This window comes from Oryx dammah, unplaced genomic scaffold (genome assembly GCF_014754425.2).
Source record: "Oryx dammah isolate SB20612 unplaced genomic scaffold, SCBI_Odam_1.1 HiC_scaffold_6, whole genome shotgun sequence".
Taxonomy (NCBI): Eukaryota; Metazoa; Chordata; class Mammalia; order Artiodactyla; family Bovidae; genus Oryx; species Oryx dammah.
In genome coordinates, this window is record NW_024070190.1 from 29,573,156 (window position 1) to 29,597,193 (window position 24,038).

The 24,038-nt window shown below is 39.4% G+C and overlaps 1 protein-coding gene and 1 pseudogene across 2 annotated transcripts in view; one reads left to right on the forward strand and one right to left on the reverse strand.

The window, feature by feature from the left end:
* ADK (adenosine kinase) overlaps window positions 1-24,038 on the reverse strand; it is a 536,287-nt gene that overhangs the window by 307,620 nt on the left and 204,629 nt on the right. The window lies entirely within an intron of this gene.
* Window positions 1,696-12,527, forward strand: LOC120865106 (annotated as a pseudogene).

A 24,038-nucleotide genomic window follows, 5' to 3' on the forward strand; every position in this document is an offset into this window, starting at 1 on the left:
CGGAGGGGGGTCTGAGGCCCATCCTTAGCCTTGGAGAGTTTTTTTTCTGATGTCTGAAGCTGATTGGGATATAAAACGGTTGGCTAGGGTAGTAACCCCACCGGAGAATCTGGGGCAATCCGGGCATAGGTGGTGAGAGCCTCTGTCAGCCTGTTAAGAAAGGCTGCTGGGTTTTCATCGGGGCCCTGGATTATTTCATCTAGCTTAAGTAAATTTACCACCTTGAGGGAGGTGGTTTCTATTTCCTCCAATAGGCATTTTTCCATGTATCGAATGTTGGCTCCACCTCTCTGTCCCTCCTGATAGTCTCAGTCTGGGTCTACGTCTGGAATAGCAGCCGCTCTAGGTGGCCGGGCTGGGTCTGCTGGGTTGGCTAGATGTCTCCGGTCTGCTACCACTCTTGCTGCGGCCCAAATGGCCTTTCTTTTCTCTGGGGTATAGTGGACCCCAGGATGACAAACATGTCTTGCCAGGTGAGGGCATAAGACCGAGAGAGCTGGGTAAAGTTTTTGATGTATGGAGGGGTTAGCCAAGTAGGAGCCTAGCCGCTGTTCGATATGGGCAAGATCTTGGAGTGAAAAGGGAACATGGACATCAGTGAGACCCTCTGGGCCGGCCACCTGGCGGAGAGGAAGCAGGGGAGCTGGTGGCAGATTGGGAGCGGTCTGAGACCTTGTGTGTGAGCTGACTGGTGAGCCAGAAAGGGTGGGCATGGAGGAAGGGGTGGATACTGAGGTGGAGCCAAGGGAGCAGTGAGAGGCAAAGTCACAGGAGGGCTGGGCTGTGAGGACGGTGGGGGAGGGGAAGACATGGGAGAACTTGGCAAGGGCAATAGAGGGGGGCTTGGTGTGGGGGAGGTCGGTAGCCGGGCACGAAGGGAGGGGTGGATATAGAGGCGGCTTTGTCACAGGAGGGCTGGGCTGTGAGGGTGGTGGAGGAGGGGAAGACATGGGAGAACTTGGCAAGGGCGATAGAAGAATTTCAGAAGGGGAACAGTGGGTATATAGGGTGGGACGGGAGCGCAACAGCCAGAAAGCCTGTAGGTAGGGTACCTCAGACCATTTTCCCGTCCTCCGGCAGTAATTATCTTAAGTCATGGAGGATGTTAAAATCGAAAGTTCTGGTTGGCAGCCACTGTGAGCCGTTATCTAAAGAATATTGGGGCCATGCCTCAGAACAAAGGAAGGTTAAGCATTTGGAACGAATTTCTCCAGAGATATGTAGAGTTGTGAGGTTGGCGAATAAACATTTTAGTGGTGTAGACCAAAGTTGGTTGGCCCTGGAGGCAGATGTCCTCATGGCAACTATGAAACGAACGTCCTGGACCAATCGTCGGTGAAGCTGGGAGTGGTCTGGTCAGGCGTCCTCGAATGGGCAGTGAGGAGAAGGCCACTCAGCCAAGATGGACGTCTCCAAGTTGACTGGCACCGAGGAATTAGCAGGCCTGGCCTGCGGAGGAGGGGTCCGGATGCGGCCACGATTTGAAAGGACTGAGACACCCTAGGCATAATCACCATGGGAGCAACACCCCCCAGAGTCCAACCAATGGAACTTACCCCATATACTGCCAGACGGCTGAATGGTCCCGGAGGGGTGATGGGGTGACTTGGTCCAGTGCGGGCCAGACCCAAGGGGGCCGCAAATCCCGCTCGTCGCAGGATGGGCCCTCGCCTCGGGCCCCACATTGGGCGCCAAATGTTAGGCAAAGACGACCAGGACACCAAAAGAGTGTTTAACAGGCTTTTTAATAGCAAAGCACTCCCAGGCGGGGTTCCCGGACCTGAAAGAGGCAGGTCGAGGAAGTCCGTGCCCAGACCATGTTGGGGGTGGTTTTTATACGTTCGTTGCGAGGGATGGTCAGGCTAGATGGATAGGGGTTCGGATAAGTCACCAAGCCAAGGCGTCACGGGTTGACAGGTCCTTCTACGTGGCTGGGGTGGGGTGGCTTTAGCTGGTGAAGTGTGCTGTCATTGTTCCCTGGGATCTGGGAGGCTCCTTCCGTTAGGGACTTCCCCGCCAGCGGGAGAGAGAGAAGGGGCGGCCCATCATGGCCCCTGGGGCCTTACAAATACCAGACCATATTACCTGCCTCCTAAGAAATCTGTATGCAGGTCAAGCAGCAACAGTTAGAACCAAACATTTAACAATGGACTGGATCCAAATAGGAAAAGGAGCACATCAAGGCTATATACTGTCATCCTGTTTATTTAACTTATATGCAGACTGTATCATGTGAAATGTCAGATTGGATGACGCACAAGCTGGAATCAAGACTGCAGGGAGAAATGATCAATAACTTCAGATATGCAGAAGACACCGCCCTTATGGCACTAAGTGAAGGTGAACTAAAGACACTCTTAATGAAAGGAAAAGACGAGAGAGAAAACACTGGCTTAAGACTTAACATTCAAAAAACCTAAAATGATGGCATCTGGTCACATCAGGGCAAATAGATGGGAAAACAGTGGAAACAGTGGCTGACTTTATTTGTTGGGCTCCAAAATCACTGCAGATGGTGACTGCAGCCATGAAATTAAAAGACGAATACTCCTTGGAAGGGAAGTTGTGACCAACCTAGACAGCATATTAAAAAGCAGAGACATTACTTTGCCAACAAAGGTCCATCTGGTTGAAGCTATGATTTCTCTGGTAATTGTGTATGAATGTGAGAATTGGACTATAAACAAAGCTGAGCACCGAAGAATTGATGCTTTTGAACTGTGGTATTGGAGAAGACTCTTGAGAATCCCTTGGACTGCAAGGAAATCCAACCAGTCCATCCTGAAGGAAGTCAGTTCTGAATATTCATTGGAAGGACTGACGCTGAAGTAGAAACTCCAATATTTTGGCTACCTGATTCGAAGAACTGCCTGACTGGAAAAGACCCGGATGCTGGGAAAGACTGAAGGCAGGAGGAGAAGGTGACGACACAGGATGAGATGGTCGAATGGCATCACTGACTCAATGCACGTGAGTTTGAGCAAGTTCTGGGAGTTGGTGATGGACAGGGAAGCTTGGTATGCTGCAGTCCATGGGGTTGCAAAGAGTCGGACATGACTGAGCAACTGAACTGCACTGAACTGATAGTCCTACACAATCCACTGTTGGTACACACCCAGGGTAATGGAGAGTGAACTATAAAGTTATAGGTAAGGGTTGGCAAGCCCAACCCCTAAATGTTCAGGGTCAACTATTCATCAACTTTCTAAAATGTATTCCTATGCTAGAACTCAGTATCCTCCAAGTGGATGAACAATGAAGTATTTACATAAATTATATAATACTTTAACACTAATCTTCATTAGAATTTCTAAAAAGGAAAGCTACCATTTCCAAAAATACTAGAGAGAGAGCTAAGTGTGGGTTTGGAGACCTGGAATTTGAAGTAGGACCCATGCATATAATGGTTTTTCATGTGGTCATGTATGGATGTGAGAGCTGGACTGTGAAGAAGGCTGAGCACCAAAGAATTGATGCTTTTGAACTGTGGTGTTGGAGAAGACTCTTGAGAGTCCCTTGGACTGCAAGGAGATCCAACCAGTCCATTCTGAAGGAGATCAGGCCTTGGATTTCTTTGGAGGGAATGATGCTAAAGCTGAAACTCCAGTACTTCGGCCACCTCATGCGAAGAGTTGACTCATTGGAAAAGACTTTGATGCTGGGAGGGATTGGGGGCAGGAGAAGGGGACGATGAGGATGAGATGGCTGGATGGCATCACTGACTCAAAGGACGCGAGTCTGGGTGAACTCTGGGAGTTGGTGATGGACAGGGAGGCCTGGCATGCTGCGATTCATGGGGTCGCAAAGAGTCGGACACGACTGAGCGACTGAACTGATCTGAATATGCATATAATAGTGCTGTGACTTGCATTCAATTATCTCAATACCAAGGAATAGACTGGCAGATACTAAGTTAGACTGACCTAGGGTTGGTGGCTAAGCATGGTGAAATAAAAGAACACAAGAAGTGATACAACGTGTTTACATAAGTTTGAGAGAAAATTAAGTGTACTCAAATGCACTAAGGGCAGTGAAATGCCAGATTTAGGAGCAGTGACACGTAGAGGTACAACAGCTAGGAAAATTCTATATCATCACAGAAAATGAGTCATAGATATCATATATAGAACTGTAGGGATGACAATTTACAGCACTGACATAATAGAGAATTATTTTAAAAGAATCAAGTTAAACAAACTCTGAAAGGGGAAGATGGATGGTTTATACCAGTGAAATCATCCCTTACCTTCTGGTTGGGAAACTGTAGACAGATCTTTATAAGTTACAAGAAAATTCATTTAAATGCCTTTAGACTTCAAAAATACAAAAAGAAAATACTAAAATGTGCATTTTTCCTGCTTTTGTTTGATCAATAGGAAATATACAATTTTAAAAATGATTGCCAAAAGAGGGGAAATGTTAACATTTTCTTGAAAAGGTATGTTAGGACAGCATCACCATTTCACAACATTTCACACTGTTTTTCAAATAATGCCTAGTATTATTACCTTGAACTGAAAGTACTAAGATATTCATAAAAATTTTTATTTCTTCAAAAAAGTAAGGTATGTGATTTGAAAGTACTTTAAACGTAAAAAACTATATTCTAAAACAATGTTACTAAGAAATACTAATTATTCAATAGATGCCTGCTGACTCAATATAGAAGGATCTGAAGCATATGTACAAAATCATGCTGGGACTGAATATTGTCATTATTCTGAGGAGAGCAATGAAAAAACAAAACTAACAGTGTTAAGTGATGTAGAATATTCACTTAAATATGAATGGAATTTTTACTAAAATACAGAGAATAGATAGAAGAACTAAAGATCTTTATAACCCAGATAACCAGGATGTGTGATCACTCACCTACAGCCAGACATTGTGGACCGCAAAGTCAAGTGGGCCTTAGGAAGCATCACTACAAACAAAGCTAGTGGAGGTGATGGAATTCCAGTTGAGCTGGAGTTCAAAACGATTATGCTGTGAAAGTGCTGCACTCAATATGCTAGCAAATTTCAAAAACTCAGCAGTGGCCACAGGACTGGAAAAGGTCAGTTTTCATTCCAATCCCAAAGAAAGGCAATGACAAAGAATGCCCAAACTACCACACAATTGCAGTCATCGCACACGCTAGCAAAGTAATGCTCAAAATTCTCCATCAAGGTTTCAACAGTATGTGTGTGAATCAAGATCTTCCCAATGCTCAAGCTGGATTTAGAAAAGGCAGAGGAACCAGAGATCAAATTGCCAACATCTGATGGATCATAGAAAAAGTAAGAGAGTTCGAGAAAAACATCTACTTCTGCTTTATTGACTATGCCAAAGCCTTTGACTGTGTGGACCACAAGAAACTCTGGAAAATTCTTCAAGAGATGGGAATACCAGACCACCTTACATGCCTCATGAGAAATCTATATACAGGTCAAGAAGCACCAGTTAGACCAGACATGGAACAACTGAAGCTCCAATACTTTGGCCACCTGATATGAAGAGCTGACTCATTGGAAAAGACCCTGATGCTGGGAAAGATTAAAGGCAGGAGGAGAAGGGGACAACAGTGGGTGAGATGGTTGGATGGCATCACTGACTTGATGGACATGAATTTGAGCAAGCACCAGGAGACGGTGATGAGCAAGGTAGCCTGGCATGCTGCAGTCCATGGATTTGCAAAGAGTTGGACACAACTGAGTGAATGAACTGACTGATTGATTATAAATGTCCCATTTATCAGATAAGTTAAGGACTTAGTTAACAAATGATCACGGGACACTTAATAACAAAAAATATAGTATAAAATATAGGCAACTACTACTTAAAGAATTATAATTCTTCATTAAGTTAACTTTTAACAACTAGAATCCCAGGAGTCAACTGATACCAAAAATTACCAATTAACAGACACCCAAAAAAGTCTATTATTCAGAGAAGCAGTTTCTAGGCAAAGTAGAAAAAAATGGAATATTTGTTTCCAAATAATTTATTGCCCATTTCTAAGAAATAATTGGTACATGCTGAAAATTCCCTGAGAGCTAAGAAACACACCTTATTAAAAGATGAAATTAAACAAAAACCACAAACCAAAAAACACAAAACAAACAAAAAGATGTAATTAGTCTCCAGAAATTACATGCACTGACACAGAACAGACTCTCAAATTAAGCTTGTAAAGTAAGCCCTTTAGATAAAGCAGAAAAATGCTGTATGTAAAAACCTTTCATTTGGAAAGTGCATGTGAGTGCAAAGTCACATCAGTCGTGTCTCTCTCCGTGTGACGCTATGGGCCATAGCTCACCAGGCTCCTCTGTCCATGGGATTCTCCAGGCAAGAATACTGGAGTAGGGTGCCATTACCTTCTTCAAGGGATCTTCCTTCCCCAATCTGCATCCCTAAGGTCTCCTGCATTGGCAGGTGGATTTTTTATCACTAACAACACCTATGAAACCCTTGGAAAGTAGTAGATTTCAGGTCTGTTTCATCTTCGAAAAATTTGGAGGTAACACAAAAAACTTTAACAGATATACGTTCTCTCTTGTAAAACCCAATCTCTTTAATACATTTAGCTTTATGGCTAAACCTTCCAGTTCTATCAGAATGTAAGTTAAAATATACAATCTTTGAAAATGGGGATGTTAGAAATCTAATCTGAAACATTCAGAAAGTCAAGGGAAACTGACTATCTTTGGAGTGGTGGTGGTAGATAAAACTTCAGATTATAATTTTTCCTTGCCACACTGAAAAGTAACAATTGCTAACATATACATTTCATTGTGAATTAACTTTTCATCATGATCTGTTGCTTGAAAAGCAAACACTATGATTTAAAATACCAGACAATCAGTAAAGGTACCCTCAACAGTTTAGCATATCTCCATGATAATAAATACAAGCTTACTTTCAAATTACCTCAAAATTACTCTATATGGTCTTCAAAAATATCAATCAAAGATTCTTATATTCACATAAGAATGACTGCAAAAAACACACTTATACATTATATTCACATTTGTACCTGATGGTCAACTGAAACATTAACATGGTATATGTTTATTACATACTCACAAGAAAGCAAACAATATTTTTTAAAAAAGAAAGTAGTAAACAACAGAGAATATCAGCAATTACTTCAGCACTAACCAATGACTGCTAGTTAACAGACAAAGGAAATTATACCCTTTTTGTAACTGCTCATTAAGGTATAAAGAAGTGCTAGGTGGAAATATTCTATATTGAAATTTTCAAAAAGTCAAAGCACAAGCTGGAATCAAGATTCCCGGGAGAAATATCAATAACCTCAGATATGCAGATGACACCACTCTTATGGCAGAAAGTGAAGAGGAACTCAAAAGCCTCTTGATGAAAGTGAAAGAGGAGAGCAAAAAAGTTGGCTTAAAGCTCAACATTCAGAAAACGAAGATCATGGCATCCAGTCCCATCCCTTCATGGGAAATGGATGGGGAAACAGTGGAAACAGTGTCAGACTTTATTTTTTTGGGCTCCAAAATCACTGCAGATGGTGACTGCAGCCATGAAATTAAAAGACACTTACTCCTTGGAAGAAAAGTTATCACCAACCTAGATAGCATATTCAAAAGCAGAGACATTACTTTGCCAACTAAGGTCTGTCTAGTCAAGGCTATGGTTTTTCCAGTGGTCATGTATGGATGTGAGAGTTGGACTGTGAAGAAAGCTGGGCGCCGAAGAATTGATGCTTTTGAACTGTGGTGTTGGAGAAGACTCTTGAGAGTCCTTTGGACTGCAAGGAGATCCAACCAGTCCATTCTGAAGGAGATCAGTCCTGGGTGTTCTTTGGAAGGAATGATGCTAAAGCTGAAACTCCAGTACTTTGGCCACCTCATGCAAAGAGTTGACTCATTGGAAAAGACTCTGATGCTGGGAGGGATTGGGGGCGGGAGGAGAAGAGGACGACAGAGGATGAGATGCTGGATGGCATCACTGACTCGATGGACCTCAGTCTGAGTGAACTCCAGAAGTTGGTGATGGACAGGGAGGCCTGGCGTGCTGCGATTCATGGGGTCACAAAGAGTCGGACACGACTGAGTGACTGAACTGAACTGAACTGGATATTTTAGTATTAAGATGAAAAAACAATTTGCTGCATTTTAAGGATAGAGAGTCCAGAAATGCTGGTAATATTCAAGCAACTATTTAAAATGATAAAGTGATAGTTGCTCAGTCATTTTTTATTCTTTGTGAGGCATAAACTATAGCCTGCCAGGCTCCTCTGTTAATGGAATTCTGCAGGTGAGAATATTGGATTTGGTGCGCCATTTTCTTCTCCAGAGGATCTTTCCCACCCAGGGATAGAACTGGGGTCTCCTGAATTGCTGGCAGATTCTTTATCATTTCACCCACCAGGGAAGTCCCATTTAAAATGAGACCATAATAATTAAGAACTTCTAAGGCCAAAATGTAAACTCTTCTTTGATGATGATTAAATCCAGAAATATCTTGGATCTGATCATTTAAAAGATATTTCTGAGTCAAAAACAAAAGACAATCAGCCTAATAATCACCCCAAAGAAAATATATAAATGGCCAACAACTGCATAAAAAGATGTTCAATACCATTAGTCATTAGAGAAATAACACAGTGATGAAATACCACTGTATGTACAAGACTGGTTATAATTTTAAAGAAAAAAAAAGAAAAGAAAGGGTGAGGGGATAAATTCTGGCAAGGATCTGTACAAACTGGAACCCTTAATACATTTCTGGTGAGAATGTACATTGTTGTTGCCACTGTGGAAAGAGTTTCGTAGTTCCTCAAGAAGCGCAGATTTACCAAACGAGCCATCAATTAAATCCCTGCAGGTATATACTCAAATGAATAAAAAACAGTCATTCAAACTCTGTGGACAAGTCAAATGTTCATGAACTCATGAATAGATACCAGGATACAGCCACATAATGGAATTATTATTCAGTTACAGAAAGGAATCAAGTGCTAATACATAAATCACAAAAATATTATTACATATAAGTAAAGGAAGCCAAATAAAAAAGGTCATATAAAGCAATGATTTCATTTACATGAAACATTCAGAGTGGCAAATCCACTGTAACAGATAACCCATCTGTGTTTGTCAGGGGCTGACAGGAGGGAATGAGGATCGACTGCTTTCATTCTGGGGTTTCCATTTGGAGTGATAAAACACATCCTAGAACTAGACACGGAGTATGGTTGCACAGTATTGTGAATTAAGTAAATTCTACTGAATTGTACACTTTAAATGATTTATTTTATGTTATGTGGATTTTACTTCAGTGAAAAAGGAACACACAAAAAAAGGAAAGACTGTATCCTGTTAACGTTACCTACTGAAGCATTCCAAAGAAGCAACATCACAAAATTTGTCTTTTAGTAGGGTTTTCAGCAGCTCTATAGAACACAAATTGGTGGAGAGACAAATAGCTGTAGTGAGAATAGAGGGAAATCACCCTATAATTGAGTAAAGAACAAACGAGAGTAAGGGAGGAAGGAGTATCAGAGAAAAATAGAGGGGAACAGTGAAACCCAGGGGAGACTTTTCAAGACTGCCAAGCAGATGAAGGAGAGGAAATCACAAACAGTGCCTGTGACACTCCAGCTTAGTGTCAGAATATGTCAGAAAATGAGCTGGAATTCATTTGTTAAGGGGCTATAAGAACCCAAGAGAAAACGGTGGGTAAAGATTGAAGAAGGAAAGAAACACTGCAAGAATTAAAAGAAGATCCAGCTATGGAAAAGGAGGGAGAGGAGCCAGAAAAGGAAGAAAACCTAGGGAACAGGTATCACCGAAGCGAAGCCAGAGAGGACAAAAGCTTCAAACTGGGGGTAGGGTCAACACTGATAAATGAGTCAAATGAGATGAGAACTATAACGTGTTCAGTGGATTGGATGACCAAATCATAATCAGTGGCTCCTACTACCTGAGTTTCAGAGAAGTGGTAAGAACAATGAAGAGATAAAGAAGTATAGACTACATTTTCAAGAATTTCAACTGAAAAGGAAACTAGAGAGAGAAGGCAGATTTTGGAGAGAGATTTTCTTATTTTAAATTGGGATGGGAGAGAAATTAAGCACATTTATAACAAAGATAGTGAAGACCAGGGAGGGGATAAGATTTGAAGGCAGACTCAAGGATGAGAAGAAAAGCACAAATGAAGGATGTGAGATATAAAATGCAAGTAGAACAACTAAGTCTCAAATATTAGATTAGAAACAATAAAATAAAGACACGGATGCAGTTAAGCGTGACTACATGACGAGACACTGAAAACACTTCTTGAAAGCCAAAATAGCTGCTTAGTTGAGAAGCTGGGAAGGTATGTCCTGGTAGGGGGATAAGAGACTGGGTAGATGTGAGGATAGGAAAAAACTATTAACACAAAATCTAGAGAAAATAAGAGAGAATGCTAAAAGCAAATTAAAGAACTGAAAAGAAGTTTCACCACCTACACTGTTGCTGAGAATGTAAATGGGTGCAGCCACTTACATGTAATGGGGAACATTACAAAGGTTACTTAAAAAACTAAGAAGAGAGTTGCCATATGATCCTGCAATCCTACTCCTGGGAATATATCTAGGAAAACTCTTACTTAAACACCACGACGTTCACAGCAGCACTATTTAGAGTAACTAAGGGTGGCTCAGTCATTCAAGAACTCGCCCGCAATGCAGGAGACCCACGTTCGATCCCTGGGTTGGACGATTCCCTGGAGAAGGGAATGGGTACTCACTCCAGTCTTCTTGCCTAAAGAATTTCAGGGACAGAGGAGCCTGGCGAGTTACAATCCACGGGGTTGCAAAGAGTCAGACATGAGTGAGCCACTAACAAGATGTGGAAGTAACCTAAATGTCCAGGAAGTAAGTCAGATAGAGGAAAGCAAATATTACATGATGTCACTTATTTGTGGAATTTTAAAAGACGATACAAATAAACTTACTTACAAAATAGAAATAGACAGACATAGAAAATAAGCTTATGGTCACCAACAGGATAAACCAAGAGTTTGGAATTAACTTCTATACACAACTACATAGAAAACAAGCAAAGAACAAGGATCTACTGTAAAACACAGAGAACTATATCCAGTATGCTGTGATAAACTATAATGGAAAATAATCTAAAAAAGAATATATATAATAAATTTTATTTATATAATCACTTTGATGTACACTTAAAACTAACAAACATTGTAAATTAATAACTCAATTAAAAAAAGAAAGAAAAGACATTTCAGGGCGCAACTTAGTTTGGAAATCTGAGTTACTCTGCCTATTTACAAAGAGCATGGTTTTATACAAACTTCTACTCATCACTGGAATCAAGATTGCTGGGAGAAACATCAATAACCTCAGATATGCAGATGATACTACTCTAAAGGCAGAAAATGAAGAGAAACTATTAATAAAGAGCCTCTTGATGAGGGTGAAAGAGGAGAGTTAAAAAGCTGGCTTGAAACTCAATATTAAACAAGACTATGGCATTTGGTCCCATCATTTCATGGCAAACAGAAGAAGAAAAAGTGCAAGTAGTGACAGTTTTTCTTTTCTTGAGCTCCAAAATCACTACAGGTGGTGACTGCAGCCATGAAATTGAAAGACATTTGGTAAGGCAAACGGGCTTCGGCGGCTCCTTGGCGGGTAGCAGCAGTGGCCGTAGCGCTTCCTCCTGGCCTTATTAATGTCGGGGCCAGGCCCAGGGAAGATGACGTCCTAGAGCCTGGCCTTTCCTGGGGCAGGGGTGGGAGAGGACGGGGTGGGGACCAACCATGTCAGAGGTGACTCGAAGTCTGCTGCAGCACTGGGGCGCCAGTTTTAGGGGAGGCAGAAGATCTGAAAAAGCTAGAACCAACCCTAAAGAATATTCTTACATATAATAAATAATTCCCATTTGATGTTCAGCCTGTCCCTTTAAGAAGAATTTTAGCGCCTGGTGAAGAAGAGAATTTGGAATTTGAAGATGAAGAAGAGGGTGGTGCTGGAGCAGGGTCTCCTGATTTCATTCCTGCCAGAGTTCACAGTACTTTATTACCAAGGTTGCCATCAGAACCAGGAACGATGCTACTATCAGAATTGAGAAAACTGGCCTGGAAGATGCCAGGCAATGCACTGATCCCTATATCACAGTTAGGGTAAAAGACCTAAATGGCATAGACTTAACTCCTGTGCAAGATACTCCTGTGGCTTCAAGAAAAGAAGACACATATGCTCATTTTAATGTAGACATTGAGCTCCAGAAGCATGTTGAAAAATTAACCAAAGGTGTAGCTATTTCTTTTAATTCAAACACTACAAGCCTAAAGAAAGGTTTACCAGCACCGAGTGTTGTGCTTTCATGGAGATGGATGAAATTAAACCTGGGTCAATTGTAATAGAACTATACAAGAAACCCATTGACTTTAAAAGAAAGAAATTGCAATTATTGTCCAAGAAACCACTTTATCTTCATCTGCATCAAACTTTCCACAAGAAATGATCCTGACATGAGCATCCTGGAACTTCTGTGAATCTCACCACTCCACAGGATCCATCATAGCTCTGTGTAGCATACGCACCCCTCAACAGGCAGGAAGCAAGCCGGACACAGGTCGGCAGACCAGAGTGAGTTCATTACAAGCTTTAGCACAGAATTCAAAGTGCAGCATCACTGACAAAACAGACTCTTTCGGATACAGGCTTCTTGTAGGTCTTGAAACATTTTCACTTTCTTATTAATTATGCAACTAATAGTCTCTTTTCTAATCTACCACTACTCCCGCCCTGCTTCCTGGAACAACACTGTTGTGGGCGGGATGTTCTTGTCTTCTAACGTAATACAGCAATAAGAATGTGCTAGAATGTCCACTTCTGCTCCAATATGCTCTTTAGCAAACTGTGGGTTGCTGTGGGGAGGAGAGCATGAGCCTGCTTTAGAGGAAAGGGGACCAATTATGCTGCCCAAGGTCAGTTTGGAAGTTTATAGCCTGCTCCTTAGAGACAGCCTCCATTCACCCCGATCTCATGGCTTTCCTGCCTAGAAATCATGTGCCTTGGCCAGTCTCCCATATGGGAGTATTTGCAGGTTATAGCTGGGATTTTTCCAGATGACCAGATTGCTCTTCTGAAAGTGACCATATTTTTAGTCATGTTGAGTAGCTTTTTTCCTATATCACATTGTTACTCTTTCTGATACTGATTCTAGGGTTAATGATGAAACCATCTCAGAATAATTACAAATTCTTAGTGGGGTTATAAAGTCTTCTAAATCATGTAATCTAAAAATAATTTGAGTCAGATGCTAATGAGATATTGCAGGAATAACTGCTATTTTTCTGACAACTGATTCTGAAACCTTAAAACCTGCATACCTCTTCCATAGTGATGAGTATGCAAATCTGGAGATATTCTATTTTTTTAATATAGGCAGATAGGATTGCAGTTTATTTCCTATTTAGATATACTGACATTTATTCATATGGAAATATGCAAGTCATTAGCTTTTTATGATATGACTATTTACATTCTTTTGACTTAATAATGGAGCCTAGATAAAACTTTCATAGTATATACACAGTGGATATTTTACACAGAACAAGAAGATTTGGGGTGGATGTTCTGTGGGTCAGACGTGGAGCCCACATATTTAATATTCACTATTTTAAATGACCAACGCTAGAATGCAAAAAATGCAGTGCCAGTACATGGCCTATTTTTAAACTAGTGTAACAAGCCTTACCTTGGACGAGGGGTATCTCCTCATGGTAAGGAGCAGTGGCTGCACTTTGCTGGAGCAGCTGTGTAGAGATACCCCACATCCAAGGTAAGAGAAACCCAAGTAAGACGGTAGGTGCTGCAAGAGGGCATCACCATAATTACAGAAAACTAGTCAATCTAATCACACTATGATCACAGCCTTGTCTAACTCAATGAAACTAAGCCATGCCATGTGGGGCCACCCAAGACGGGGGGAGGGGGGCATGGTGGAGAGGTCTGACAGAATGTAGTCCACTGGAGAAAGGAATGGCAAACCACTTCAGTATTCTTGCCTTGAGAACCCCATGAACAGTATGAAAAGGCAAAAAGATAGGACACTGAAAGATGAACTCCCCAGGTTAGTAGGTGCCCAATATACTACTGGAGATCCTTGGAGAAATAACTCCAGAAAGAATGAAGGGATGGAGCCAAAGCAAAAACAATACCCAGTTGTGGATGTGACTGGTGATAGAAGCAAGGTCTGATGCTATAAAGAGCAATATTGCATAGGAACCTGGAATGTTAGGTCCAAGAATCAAGGTAAATTGGAAGTGGTTAAACAGGAGATGGCAAGAGTGAACGTCGACATTCTAGGAATCAGCGAACTAAAATGGACTGGAACAGGTGAATTTAACTCAGATGACCATTATGTCTACAACTGCGGGCAGGAATCCCTTAGAAGAAATTGAGTAGCCATCATGGTCAACAAAAGAGTCCGAAATGCAGTACTTGCATGCAATCTCAAAAACGACAGAAAGATCCATATCGAGGCAAGAATGGCAGCAAGAGAAATATCTTAGTGCTGCCTTTTGAAGCACCAGTCCTCAGGGGACAATGCAGTAAGGACAGGATGCTACTAGTGCCAGCAAAGTGCATCAGAGGACAGTAACTCCAAAATTTAGAAGCCGATCTACATGCGGTAGCTGCTCCAAAGGGAAAGATTATTCATTACTATAGTAATACAGACAGTCCTTGACTTATGATGGCTAGGTCTACAATTTTTGGACATTATGATGGTGGAAAAGCTATACTCATGCCTGGCAGTCCAGTGATTAGACTCCACGCTTCAATCTCTGCTCAGGGAACAAAAATCCCACATATGGCCGTGGAGAAAAAGACAAAGAAACTACTATGAATTCTGAATTTTCTCCAGGCTAGTAATGTTGTTCAGTCGCTCAGTAATATCCAATTCTTTGCAACCCCATTAACTGCAGCACACCAGGCTACCCTGCCCATCACCATCTCCCAGAGCTTGCTCAAACTCATGTCCATTGAGTTAATGATGCCACCCAACCATCTGATCCTCTGTCGTCCCCTTCTCTTTCTGCCTTCAGTCTTTCCCAGCATCAGGGTCTTTTCTAATGAGCTGGTGCCTCGCATCAGGTGGCCAAAGTACTGGAGCTTCAGCTTCATCATCAGTCCTTCCAATGAACACCCAGGACTAATCTCCTTTAGGATGGACCGGTTGGATCTCCTTGCAGTCCAAGGGACTCTCAAGAGTCTTCTCCAACACCACAGTTCAAAAGTATCAATTCTTCGGCTCTCAGCCTTCTTCATTGTCCAACTGTCACATCCATACACGACTACTGGAAAAACCATAGCTTTGACTAGACAGACCTTTGTCAGCAAAGTAATGTTTCTGCTTTATAATATGCTGTCTACGTTTGTCATTGCTTTTCTTCCAAGGAACAAGCATCTTTTGATTTCATGGCTGCCGTCACCATCTGCAGTGATTTTGGAGCCCAAGAAAATAAAGTTTGTCACTGTTTCCATTGTTTCCCTATCTATTTGCCATGAAGCGATGGGAGCAGATGCCATGATCTGAGGTTTTTTGAATGTTGAGTTTTTAAGCCAGGTTTTTCACTCTCCTCTTTCACTTTCATCAAGAGGCTCTGTAATTCCTCTTTGTTTTCTGTCATAAGGGTGGTGTCATCTGCAAATCTGAGGTTACTGATATTTCTCCTGGAAATCTTGATTCCAGCTTCTAATTCATACACCCTTGCATTTCTCAATAAGTTGTATAATAACTCTCTCTTGATGCTGGCCAACTGCAAGTTGTAGTGAAGTTTTAGTTACTTACTGCAGTGTTCTGCTTGAACTAAAAAAAATGCATTACAGATGCATATCATAAACATAATCACAAAAAAATGGAAGCCGTGGATGAAAAATGAGAAGCAATAACATACCGAGTAACTCAACTGCAAATAGATCTTTCCCATCAATATAACAGTTGCTTTTACTTAGATTAAAATACAATATAAAAGAAAATGGAGCAATGTCATGAAATTTGGGAGCTATATGGACCACAGAAATCAAGTCTAAAATAATTATTTAGTTTATAATTATGTAGCTGATCCTGTTCACAGCACCAGTTGTTTTGCTGGTCCCACTGTGTGCACTGTTCACTGAAGCCAGGGTAGGTGAGGCAGGAGCTAAGAGGCTGGAAGAAGATTCGCAGAGACACAGGAACTGCTGCTGTGCTTAGTTGCTCAGCCGTGTCCGACTCTGCGACCACATGGACTATAGCTCGCCAGGCTCCTCTGTCCATGGGGATTATTCAGGCATGAATACTGGAGTGGGTTGCCATATCCTCCTCCAGGGGATCTACCCAACCCACAGATTGAACACAGCTCTATTACATTGCAGGAGGATTCCACACCATCTGAGCCACCACTGAAGCCCAAGAATACTGGAGCCGGTACCCTATCCCTTCTCCAGGGGATCTTCCCAACCCAGGAATCATACCAGGGTCTCCAGCACTGTAGGCAGATTCTGTACCAGCTGAGCTACCAGGGAAGCCCAGGAACTACAGACACATTTATTCTCACCTGGTTGGCACAGCAGCCATAACACAGCCTCTCTCCTGGCTGACGCAGCAGCTATAACATAACCATAAAATAATTATAACGTAGCAAAAACATAGTCCCATATAACATAACTACGATGTAGCTCCAATGTAGCCCTAATGCAGCAGCAGCCAGGGCTTTCATGGTGAAGCTCATGTAGGCATACGGCACAAGGGCCCCGTGACCAAGCGAGTACCTCGTGATACACATGTGCAGTGTTATAAATGATCTCAGCTGTTACACAGCTGTGCAAAGTCACTGTTTCCAGAATATGGGGCAAGAGGGCGTGAGAGTGGGGGGCGACAGAGCCTGACTGGCACCATCTTGTTAATTTCCCGACAATAATCATATCTAATTAATTATGAAGTATTATTAAATTATTAAATAGTTGAATCACTTGCCCAAGATCACTCAGCTACTTGCTGGCAGAGCATGGAGTAGACTTTCTACTTTGTGAGTTCACATCAGGCCTTTGACTGTTTCTATCATCCCAGATATTTATAAAGCTTTCCGTAAGACTATACAAATAATGTCTTCAGCTCTAAATAGCCATAAAAGAGTTAAAGTTCATCATGTTTTTGAAAAGATATGACATTCATTTAAAAACAATAATTCTTTTCATACCTATTTTAAGACTCCATGGATAATTATCAAAGCATACTAAGGCTGAAGGAACTGTGTTATGGGGGTATCTTTACTATTTATAAAGGAATTGTATTGAGGCCCAGAGATGCAATTTATCCAGCTAAAAAAACTCACATAGGCACTAGAATATTTCTGTGAGAGTCAATGAAGCTGTGCATGTGATTCACTTCAGGGCACCATAGGATCTGCTCTATGGATAAGAATATAGAAATTACCAGCTTGCCTCTGGCAATAAACTTACTCCAGATGCTCAAGAGAATGATGAGTTCATTTTTTCCTATTCCCATATGAAACTTCTGCTTAACAGTGGTAATCAGTAGAAAAACTAAAAAAGCCAAAGGTTTACTTGCCTGCATTACAAGTCTTACACTAATTTGTTGAATACATATTTTGACCACTATTTTAAAGACAGGGTTTTTTGAAAAATGAAAATCTTTTTTAATGTAGAATGATTAACAGTATTTATAAAATCTTACTTCTCCATACATTTTTATGTATGTAATCCTGAAAAACTATTTTTTTTAATACCTAAGGAACTCTATACACAAAATTAGACATTTCAAAAACAAGATTGCTTCTTTAAAACATTATGAAACACTTTTATAATTTGTATTTAAGTGATTTTAGTGTTCTCACTTTTTAAGATTTTTTCTAAAGGAAAAAAAATGTAAGAAATGTATCTCAGAAGTCAACTGATTAGAGACTGGAAATCAGTGAAAATTTAGACTAGCTTGCATTAACTACAAGCTAATTAAACAATTACATTGGATGAGGCCAATCCATGTTAAAATTACACAGTTATGACTTAAAAGTGAACTCCGGGAGTTGGTGATGGACAGGGAGACCTGGCGTGCTGCAATTCATGGGGTCGCAAAGAGTCGGACACGACTGAGCGACTGAACTAAACTGAACTGATGACTTAAAAGCATTTATCAATATGCAACAAACTGTCAATATAAAAATTTAAACTATCAGAGAAAAATCTAAATGATACATAAATTCAACTAAAAAATATGATTATATTTAACATTATAGTATTTCTCCATGTCAGAAGATCACGTTGTAAGATATAACTATTATACTCATTATTCAATATAATAAAAATCCAGTGTTTAGGAAACTTCAAATCACTATTTTTTAATTGATTTCATGACATGAAAATAAGGGAAATAAATTAACAACTCAAAAAATAACAGAACTTTCAAAATGCAATGAAACTTAATCTTATTAAATATTTTGTCGAAGGCCTTAGTTAAAAACAAGCTGAGTTTTATAGAAAAAGTAGAAAACAATTTGTGGACTAGTATACCGATTCATGGAAATAAAACAATGAGACAAATCTCACATTTTCATATCAATAGTTCTGATACTTTTATATAAAAATACTTATGTTTGTCTAGAAGAAACACACCTTACATCAAAAGCTACAAACAGACTGAATGTAAAAGGGTGGGAAGTGATGTGTCATGCAAATATCCAGAAAAGACTCGAAATGGCTATTGTAATGAAAAAACAGACATAAAAATTAATTACATAACTCAGATAAGAAGGGTAATACAATGAATGGAATGACCACCAACTACTGAAACTGACTCAAGAATAAACATGTAACCTTTAGAAACCAATACAACCAGTGAAGGAATTAGTGATCAAAAACTACCCACAAACCAAAGATCGGATGGCTTCATCACTGAATTCTAACAAATATTTAAAGAAGAATTTGAAAATTCTCCACAGATTCTTCCAAAAAAACAGAAAAAGAAACAAACCCTAATTCATTTTATGGAGCAGTATTACCATGATACCAAACCACAGATAGAAATAAGGTTGACTACAGACCAATACATCTTATGAATATAATGTAAAAATCCTCAGTAAAATATTAGCAAAAACAAACCCAGCAATATATAAAAATGAATTATATAATATAACCAATGAGATTTAATCCCAGGAATGCAAGATTGGCTTAACATCTCAAAATCAACTAATGTTATGTATCATATCAAGAGTATAGAAAACGAAACTCATATGCTTATGACAACAAATGCAGAAAAGACACCTGGCAAATCTAACACTGTTTCATGTTAAACAGATTCAACAAACTAGCAATAGATAGGAACTTCCTGAATATGATGAACATTTAAGAAAAATACACAGTAAACATCATTGTGAATGACAGGATACTTTGGCCCTCAGACCAGGAACAACACAAGGATGTTTATTCTCATCACTTCTCTTCAACGTTATACTAGATGCCTGCTTATTTAACTTATATGCAGAGTGCATCATTTGAAATCCCAGGCTGGATGAAGCACAAGCTGGAATCAAGATTGCTGGGAGAAATAGCAACAACCTCAGATATGCAGATGAAACCACATTAATGGCAGAAGGTGAAGAGGAACTAACAAGCCTCTTGATGAAGGAGAAAGAAAAGAGTAAAAAAGCTGGCTTAAAACTCAACATTCAAAAAACAAAGATCATGGCATCTGGTCCTATCACTTCATGGCAAACAGATGGGGAAAATGTGGAAACAGTGTCAGATTTCATTTTCTTGAGCTCCAAAATCAGTACGGATGGTGACTGCAGCCACAAAATTAAAAGATGCTTGCACCTTGGAAGAATAACAATGACAAACCTAGATAGTGTATGAAAAAGTAGAGACATCACTTTGTCAACAAAGGTCTATACAGTCAAAGCTATGGTTTTTCCAATAGTCATGTATGGATGTGAGAGCTGGACCATGAAGAAGGCTGAGTGCCGAAGAACTGACGCTTTCAAACCATGGTGCTGGAGATGACCCCTCAGGGTCCCTTGGACAGCAAGGAGATCAAACCAGTCACTCCTATAGGAAATCAACCCTGAATATTCATTGGAAAGACTGACATTGAAGCTGAAGCTTCAATACTTTAGCCAGCTGATATGAACAGCTGACTCACTGGAAAAGACCCTGATGCTGGGAAAAAATGAGGGCAAGAGGAGAAGCAGGCAACAGAGGATGAGATGGTTGGACGACATCACTGACTCAATGGACATGAGCAAACTTAGGGAGATAGTAAAGGACAGAGAAGACTGGGGTGCTGTAGTTCATGGGGTCACAAGAGTCAGACACAACTTAGTGACTAAACAACAACAACAAAGAGGCACTAGTCAAGGCAATTAGGCAAAAGAAACAAACAAATGGGTTCCAAACTGGAAAGGAAGAAGTAAAAGTATTTGTATTGTGTTGACCAAAAAGTTTGTTTGGGTTTTTCTGAACGATCTTATGGAACACTCAAATGAACTTTTTGGCCAAACTAATAGATAACATATTTAGTACATTCAAAACCATAGGGAATTCACTGAAAAATATAAGAACTTAGTTCAGAAATATTAGAAATGAGTTCAGAAAAGCTACAGGAAATAAGATCAATATTTAAATAATGAATTCTATCTCTATACACTTGCAATGAACAACTGAAAAATGAAATTTAAAAAGTAATTCAATTTACAATAACACCAAAATGAAAAAAGATGGACATCCTTGGTGGTCCAGTCATTAAGAATCTGCTGGCCAATGCAGGGAACATGTGTTTGATCTCTCTTCTGGGCAATTCCCACATGCTTGGGAGCAACTAAGCCCATGAGCCCAATTAATGAACCTGTGCTTTAGATCCCTCGAGGCACAACTACTGAGCCCACAAGCAGCAACTACTCAAGCCCACGCACCTAGAGCCTGTGCTCCACAGGAGAAACTACCACAATGAAAAGCCCAGGCACTGCAATGAAGAGTGGCCTCCACTTGCCGCAAATAGAGAAAGCTTGCACACAGCAGTGAAGACCCAGCACAGCCGAAAACACATTATTTTTTTAAATAAAATATATTTGGAAATACTTTCTTTTAACATGAAAAACTTCTGAAAACTATAAAACACTGTTGAAAGAATTTAAAGATCTAAATAAATGAAAAAACATTCCATTTTTTCAGAGTCAGAAGACACCGTTTAATATGGCCAATAATACCCACATTGATCCTAATCAGAGTCCAAGCTGTATTTTTTGTAGAAATGTGCAAGCTGACTCCAAAATTCATGTGGAAAACACATGAAGGAGAACCAGAGAGTGATAACTAAAGAGTATGCGGTGTCCTTTCGAACTAATAAAAATGTACCAAAATTGACAGTGGTGGTGGCCACACATATTTATGAATACAGGGAAAACCATGGAACTGTACCCTTTAAATGATTAAAACTATGGTAGACAAATTATACCTCAATAAAATTATTTTTTTAAGTAGCATGAGAACAAAGGTTTAAAAAGTTAAAGCACAGTTTTAAAGATACCAAGGATTGGTAACATTTGTGCTAAGTATATGTTTTACTGTTCTCTGAGTCTTTTAAAATTTGAAAATACCCATGTAGCAACAATTAACTACAATAGCACAAACTGAGCATGTTAGTCTTGCATTGCATTTTTCATAAGTAAACAACTGTCAAACAATTTTCAATAAAATGACAGTCAAATAAATAAATATATAAAACCCCAAGAATAGTTACTTGTATTATGTAAGGAGCTGCATGACATGGGGATCTATTAGGAGAGCTAACACTTGGTGAATTTTTCAATAAGTTAAGTCCAAACATATATAAAACTCTGAAGAGGCCACAAATAGCAAAACAAAACCAGAGACAGCAAGAAGCAAAAGTAATGATTTCAAAAATTATTTCAATGTACACAATATAGAATGGCAAGTATTAAGAAATCTTGGAAAAAGGATGATAAAAATTAAAATTTAAATGTTAAAAAAAGCAATTAGGACACTGCATCAAATATACTTGTGTTAGTATACTATAAAAGGAAGAAAAAAAAACTGTTACGTAGAAAACTGTAAGTTCGGATATCACAAAGGTCATGTGTGCGCACGCTAAGTCACTTCAATCGTGTCCAACTCTTTGCAACCGTTTGGACTATAGCCCACCAGGCTTCTCTCTCTGTGGGAGTCTCCAGGCAAGAATACTGGAGTGGGTGGCCATGGCCTCCTCCAGGGATTCTCCTCAGCCCAGGGATGGAACCCACACCTCTTATGTTCCCTGCATTGCAGGCAGGTTCTTTACCACTAGCGCCACCTGGGAACTGTACCTTTGGATATCACAAAGGCCAGAGCACAAGAAAATGAGGGCAAATGTTCATCACTCAGGCCAGCCATAAAATCTTCCTTATTTTAAATTTCTGACATAAAGGATAATGGTATATGTCTAATGAATAGTTTATTGAGAAATATTTCTTATGGAAGAAGGTTGTACTGTTTTTTAAAAAAGCATTTGAAAGACAGTGTCCAATGTTCTACATATCATACTAATCCTGGTATAATTAGCAAATGGACAATTAAATATTGATTAATAAATTGCCCTTACAAAGATTTAACAGTGCATTTTAATTTTTCAAAATTATGTACATACTTAAAATTCATGATACATAGCATGTTATAAAACTGATTAAAACAGTAAGAAAGCACATGAGTAGAAAAAAATTCTCCCACAAATAGTAATTTCTTAGTTCTCCTCCACTGGCTGCCAGTTTTATATATTTTCTTCCATAATCTCCAATTTTAGGTGTATTTATTTCTTGACTCTATTTTGGTCCCCTGGTCTTTACTCTATTGTATCTAGATATATACAATAAAACTATATATTCTAGACTTCCCAGAATAATCCATATTTCTACTCACTTTATCAAAACAAATGGTACATAGGCCCTCATTTCCATAAAAGTTGAAAATGCTTAGTTTTGAATAGTAATAGAGTTCCCAAACTAGGAACCAGAATATATCTTCTGAAACCTGGTTCAAACAATATCTTTAGAATGAAAAGTCACTAGGTGCAGAAATAAAAACTATCATACTTGTCAAAGTGTCAAAAAGTGTATGAGAATATAGGGAAATAACCAAGTTTTTCCTCATATAATATAAGCAGTGCAAAATTCTGACACATGATGAAACACTGAAAACATTTCCTTAGATAATTAACCATTATCATATACCTTTTTCTTTTCACCATACCAAAAAACACTATTTTTTTTTTCTGTCAGTAGATTTGAATCCTAAAATTATACTTAATAAATATAAATTGACAAATACTTTTAAAAAATCATAGATAATTTATAGTAATAGAATATGTTAATATCAGCTCAAATAGTTTAAATTTCCTCATATGCAGGTGAAAAATGGTCCTTCAAAACAGAAGGGAATTTCATCAACTCGTTTAGAAATAACATTGAAATAAAAAAGAGAGCAGACAAGACTTATTGTTGACCTCTGGGTCCCTTCAATATAGAAGTATTATAAAGGAAGAGGAAGTTAGCATTGATATAGTAAAGAAACTTTCACTTTAATATATCATTTTTTCAGAAAAAGGGAAAGTCTGCAAAATCTGAAAAAGTGATTCATCTTCAGGTGAATAAAATGAACAGCAATTGATCTTACACCCAGGGAGTGATTCTTCTTCTACCAGTTACAAATCCATCTCTGTTAAGTATCACTAGAATAGGTTGGGTGGTCTCATCTTTTCAATAATTTATTAATATGTTTAAGATTTAGGATGTACTCCAAAATTTTATACCAAATGACACTGTTGGTTAACTTTCCCATTATTTGATCACTCTGTACATATGTAAAATGAATTTGACTTGGCATAGAAGCATATTATCTGAGTAGAAACAAAGATTTTGAAAGAAGAGTGTCAGAGTAAGAAAGACCTCCACAAGAAAGTCACATTTAAGCTGAGATTCAAGAAAAGGGCACAAACAGGTCAAACAAACAAAAAGAATGT